The sequence below is a fragment of the Pteropus alecto genome, unplaced genomic scaffold (genome assembly GCF_000325575.1).
Source record: "Pteropus alecto unplaced genomic scaffold, ASM32557v1 scaffold20, whole genome shotgun sequence".
NCBI classification, from domain to species: Eukaryota; Metazoa; Chordata; class Mammalia; order Chiroptera; family Pteropodidae; genus Pteropus; species Pteropus alecto.
The window spans coordinates 584,746-591,399 of NW_006436298.1; positions in this window are offsets into that span (position 1 = coordinate 584,746).

Genomic DNA, 6,654 nt, shown 5'->3' on the forward strand with positions numbered 1-6,654 from the left:
ATTTGTTCTATATATTTAGGTGCTCCTATATTGGGTGCATGATTGTTTACTGGGGTTATATATTCTTGGTGGATTGATCCCTTTATCATTATGAAATATCCTCTTTTGTCTCCTATTATAGCCTTTGTTTTGTCTATTTTGTCTGATATAAGTATTGTTACCCTAGCTTTTTTCATTTTCATTTGTATGAAATGTCTTTTTTCATCCCTTTAGTTTCAGTCTGTTATATGTCTTTTGATCTGAAGTTGGTCTGTTGTAGACAGCATATGTATGGGTTCTGTTTTTTTTTATTAATTCAGTCTTTTGATTGGAGCATTTAATCCACTTACATTTAAAGGGATTATTGATAGACATATATTTATTGCCATTTTATTATTCATATTTGCGTTCCCCCCCCACCTTCTTCTTTGTAAAGAAGCTGTTTAGCTCATCTTCCATTTTAAATGAAAGGCTTACTGAGTAGAGTAGTCTTGGTTGTAGCTCCTTGTTTTTCATCACTTTGACTATTTTGTGCCAATTCCTTTTGGCCCATAATGTTTCTGTTGAGGAATCCACTGAGTCTTAGCAGAACTTCCTTGAAAGTAACTAACTGCTTTTCTCTTGATGCTTTTAGTATTCTTCTTTGTCTTTAACCTTTGTCATTTTAAATTCGATGTGTCTTAGGGTGGGCCTGTTTGGGTTTATCTTCTTTGGAACTCTCTGAGCTTCCTAGACTTGTATGTGTATTTCTTTCACTAGGTTAGGGAGGTTTTCAGTCATTATTCCATCAAATAGTTTCTTAATCCCTTACTCTCTCTCTCTCCCTTCTGGTACATTTATAATGTGAATGTTGTTATGCTTAATATTGTCCCAGAGATCTCTTAACTTTCCTCATTGTTTGGTTCTTTTTTCTTTTTGCTGTTCCAATTGGGTGTTTTCTGCTACCTTATCTTTCAAATTGCTCATTAGATCCTCTGCTTCATCTAAAATGTCATTGATCCATCCAAATTTTCTCCATTTCAATTATTGTATTCATTTCTGTCTCATCCCTACAGATGAAAACCCCACTGATTTTCATAGCCATATATTGTGGGGGTTCCTCTTTCTGGCACTGGTGCTCTAGGTTTGGGAGACTGGTGTGGGGCTGAGACCCCTTACAGCTGAGATAGCCCTCCTGATTCTCAGCCACTACATGTGGGTGTAGGGCCAGTCATATGTGGGGCCTGTTTTGCATCTCTGCCCTCCTACCAGTTTCCGCATGGCTTCTTCTTTATGTCCTTAGTTACAAGACTTCCGTTCAGCTAGTCTTCAGATAGTTCTCCAGGTTGACTGTTTTATAATTTAGTTGTAATTTTGATATGGTCATGGGAGAAGGCAAGCACAGCATTTAGTTGCTCTGCCACCTTGAACAGAACCACAAGCTAATATTCTTTGTAAAGAAACATGATACTTTTCTAAAGTGCTGTCTTTAGGAAATTTACAAAGTATTTGTCATTTTTCGTGATCTAAATGGTTTGATCATCAGTCCAGAAAACAAAACTAAATATTTCCTAAGAACATTGAGGAGAATGAATCTAACTTTAGTGAAAGGAATCCTTGTTTGTTTGTTTGTTTGTTTTTGGTGTTCCTTTAAGGAGATTTTTTATTGTTGAAGGAAATATTCCATTAATATTTTACATAAAGTTCCCTCAAGAGTGTGTCTTAATGTTAGAGGCTCTGTAATGTTTTCAGTGTTGGCTTTGAACATTTTCTCTGCAATTTATCAGTAGAAATTACTTTATCTTCTGGGGTCACAGAATGCCTGGAGAGATGACTGTATGCCCTTGAAAGGTAATTGTGGTCTTAGAGTTGTTTCAGTGACAAAAGAGGTGTATTACTTTCTTAGGGAGATAGAGTTTGGAGGTTTGCTTACCTCCTGGAGTAATTCTGGCATCAGAATTGTCTGCTGGCACTTGTACCCTTATACATTCTTTCCTGGAATGCCAAAGGTGGAAGCTTGGGGACTATGTTTCTTTGGCTATTTTATTAGCAGCATTCCAAATTGGCAAGGCTCTGCCAATGAGATGCTCTCACATGGGATTACAAAGGTGAATGAGAAAAGAGGGGCAAATATATTTTTCTTGTTCCCTGGCAGTGGTAGTGGGCTGATGAGTAGGCTTCCCAAATGTCCAGATGTGAATAGTTCCCATTTCACCCATCTAGAAGTTGTGAGAAGCTGAGAGGTTGGCAGCAGCTACTTGCATGGTTCTGATTTTGGATGGCAGCTACTCCCTTTCTCTTTGTGGGGGCAAACCTGAAACTTATGACAGCTCCTCCTGACTTTTGCTCCTCCAGAGTTTCCCATGGTTTTGTAAGCACCTAATTTCTTATTTCGAATCCATTTCTGGTTAAAATACTTAGCATGGTTTCTGATTTCCTGGCTGAATCCCAACTGACACAGGATTTTCTCTACATTTTAATTTTTTTTAGTAAAGAAAGCATTCATTCCTGGTTTCTAGAGTCCACAAAGCTTTGGAAGAAAAATTTTTATGTAGGTCCCATCTTTAGAAAGACCATGAGATTCAGTTTCATTTTATTTTTAAAAACCAATTCAGGAGACCATATAGTTTTCAATTAAAATGACATAAGGTTAATTAAATAAATTTCTGGCTGAATTTACAATGCAATTTGTGAATGTCGATACTTTGAAAAGCTTATTAGACTATAAATACAAATACATCTGTAAAATACATATTTAATAACCAAGAAAGGGAGTTTGTTTTGTCATATCATCCGTATATTTCATTTTTTAATTGTGTGATTATTGTTAACAATAAATATAAAAAATCAAACATAACAGGACCATCACTGATTGGTAATCAATGTCCATCTGAACTTAACTCAGTGATAAGATCATCCATCCTCAGTTATGACCCATGCCTTCAATGTAGAGAGTACAGGACTGATAGAGATGAGGAAATCCTAAAGTTTTATCAGGGGCAGTATGGGGACTTTTTTGAAGAGAGTCCCTAGAGGAGAGAAATTTCTCTCATCTATAGTTCCAGACTTCACTTAGGATTCCAGAGAAGTATTCTTTGGTGTGTTGTCCTCCTTGGCTTCTTGGTTTGGCTCACAGAAGGTCTTTATGAAGCTGTTGAGAGCTTCTGTTATTGCAGACAAGAAATAAGGGCCAACTTGGTCTTATTGCAGACCGTTAAAGGGAAGACTTTGTCTCTTCCTTCCTAGCTAGAGGAAATAGAATGTGGGGCAGGGGTCATAGAGTGTGGTCCACCTGAGCAATTTTCAGCTGCTGCATCACAATCTCCAGGTGAGTTCCTAGATAGTAATAGAGAGAGGTAGATTAAGGTAGTAGTGAGCACCTGTTATTGATGGGCATGTCATTTATAATAACTTTAATATCCCCAAAGAACCATTATGTAAGTGATCTTACACTTTTCTTTCGACTCTGAAAAACAATGAATTTATAAGGAACGGTCAGATGTACAGGGAGGACCATTTCACTAAAAGGTCAGAAACCAGAGTTCTCACCTCTACTTTGTCTCAGAAGGGCCTGAGGAACTTACATATTTTTCTGGCTCTAGTGGCCCCATGCGTAAAGTGCTTTTGCTAAAAGGGAACTAAATAGATGATCTCTGAGGTTCATTCTGGTTTAAGAATACATATTTCTGTGATATTGTAAATGTTTGAGAGTACTTCTAAGGTCTCATATTTCATTCCTAGTTTTGTTACCTTATACTAAATGAATAGGTATGAAGTGCTTAGAAGAAGAACTGACATATACGAAGCATCACATGAATATTTGCTAACTAAATGGTCTCTTCCCTAATTCAGGCAAGTCGAGTGGCAAACTGCTTTATTTCCATATCACTCAAATGACATTCCAGCAATTTCCAGCTTTTTGGTTAAAGATTGGAGAAAAATTTCAGCTTCTCATTGTAAAGGAATTCATTGGCATCTGCCATGGGTCAGGCACCTGTGGCCTTGGGTTTCGTCATGGTGCTTGGGGAAACACTTATTGCATCAGCCTTTGTTGATAAACTCAATAAATGTTGAGAGAGAGAGATGAAGAGGTTTCCCGTAAAAAATGCAGTTCCATTTTCACCAAGTCAACCAATGCCATCGTTCTCTTTTCCTTTAATTAATACAGGGGTCTTTTGTCAAATAACTGTCAGGAACATAATAAGAATCAGAAAGGTAACTCAAATAAATGTTGCAAAATTCTTTCATTAAGTTCTATATTCTTCCCCCCATCAGCTGTATTGAAGTATAATGGAGAAATAAATATTGTGTATATTTAGGGTGTACAACATGATGTTTTGATATACGTAAGCTGTGAAATGATATCTATTGTGAAATATGTATGTTTTAAAAGGATTACCACAATCAAACTAATTAACATATTCATCACCTCTCATAGTTCCTTTTTTTTTTTTTGTGATGAGGACACTTAAGATCTACCATCTTGGCAAATTTCAAGTAAAACATACAGTGCTATTAACTATAGTCACCATTAGGTCTCTAGAACTATTTATCCTGTATAACCGAAACTTTGTATCCTTTAATTAACATCTCCCTATTTCCCCTAACCTCCAGTCCCTGCCAACCACCAATCTACTCTCTAATTTTATGAGTCCAACATTTTAACATTCTACGTGTAAGTGAGATTATATAGTATATGCCTTTATCTTTATTATTTAATTTCATTTAGCATAATGTCCTCCAGGTTCATTGACATTGTTGTAAATGGCAAGCTTTCCTTCATTTTTATGGCTAAATCATATATATGTAAAATATTTTCTTTATCCATTTATCCATCAATAGATACTTAGGTTGTTTCTGTATCTTGGCTTTGTGAATAATGCTGCAATATGTATGGGAGTATAGATACCTTTTGGAGATAATGATTTCATTTCCTTTGGATATATATATATATCCAGAAGGGATTGCTGGGTCATATGGTAATTCTATTTTTAATTTTTTGAGGAAACTCTATATTGTTTTCCATAATGGAATTACCAATTTACTTTCCCACCAACAGTGTAAAAGGGTTTTTTCCCCCCAACACTTGTTATCTTTTGTCTTTTTGATAATAACCATTTTAATGGGCATACAGTGATATTTCATTATGGTTTTGATTTGCATTTACATGATGTTAAAGATTTTGAGCACATTTTTTGTGTACATGTTGGCCATTTGTATGTCTTCTTTTGAGAAATGTCTATTTAGAATCTTTCCCCATTTTTAATTGGGTTATTTATTTACTTATTTTCTGTTACTGAATTGTAGGAATTCTTTATATATTTTGAATATTAACCCCTTATAAAATAGATGGTTTGAAAATATTTTAACCCATTCCATAGGTTGTCTCTTCTCTATGTTTATTATTATTTTTGTTATGTTTAAGTCTTTAATTCATTTTGAGTTGCTTTTGTGTATGGTGTGAGTCATGGATCACATATTATTCTTTTGCATGTGGATATCTAGTTTTCTTAACACCTTTTATTAAAGAGACTATTCTTTCTCCCTTGTGTATTCTTAATTTCTTTTTCAGATAGTTTATTTTTAGTTTATAGAAACATAACTAATTTATATATATTTTCAGATCTTATTCCTAGTAAAGTGAATTTGGTTGTTCTATCATTAAATTACTTTTTCTTTTCTTCTTTTACTCTTTCACAAGCTACTCATCTGCTGACCCATCAACCTTACCTGGTTCAAGATCTCAACCCACTTCCTCCCTCAGGAAGCCTTTGTTAGATCTTGCTTTCTGCTTTTCTTTATAATAAAGTTGATAATCAGGTTGTCAGTCTATACCTACATGTATAGTACCTAGGTCATATCATCTCTTGGCCAGAACCCTTTGTTTCTTTTATAGTCTCTCTTCACAAGAGGTGAGAATGAATGTTCATTGATTGGCTGACCAAGATTCGATATGTCAAATTTTACAGAAGCACAAATTAAACTACTGAACCATATTTCTTATTCTGTGTAATTTCACTAGTTCATTCATTCATTTATTTACCAAATATTAGTTGAGCACTTATTAGGAGTCAAAGACTGTGCTAGGCAATACATGATGTGTATCTTTTGATGTCAACACAAAATCACACTCTGAATTTTACAAATGTGGAAATTGAAGTTCACAGAAATTGATTTAACTAAGTTGTAGAACTTATTGGTGATGGAGCTGAGACTAGCAATAAAATCTTATTTTTTTCTCCAGTATATTATTCTTCCTCTGCATTGTGATCACTGGAACTAGTACACAAGTTATGAATCCTGTGTAAAAATCTAGATTTTATAACAGAGAACTCAGCTAACACTGTGGCTATACTGGAGCCAATTTTCCACTTGAAAAATTTCTTTTGTCTTAAGAACTTTTCATTTTCTTTATTGTGGGAGCTTTTAAAAATGCTTCAATTTTCTTGAGCAAAATTTAACTTGTAGATTAGAGGCAGTTAGTAGAAAGACAATATCATCCCAAAGTTAATTACAAATTTAATTTTCCCATAGCTTCCTATTTCCAGGATTCTGACTCATCAGTTGGTAAAACTGTAGGTGTGCCTGTCACCACCATAAAGGTCTGCAAGAAAATTTGATTAATGCCACTTCCAAAGATAAATTTCAGTTTAGCTTAGAACTAGACTTCAGATGATAAAAGTCTAATTTCACAAT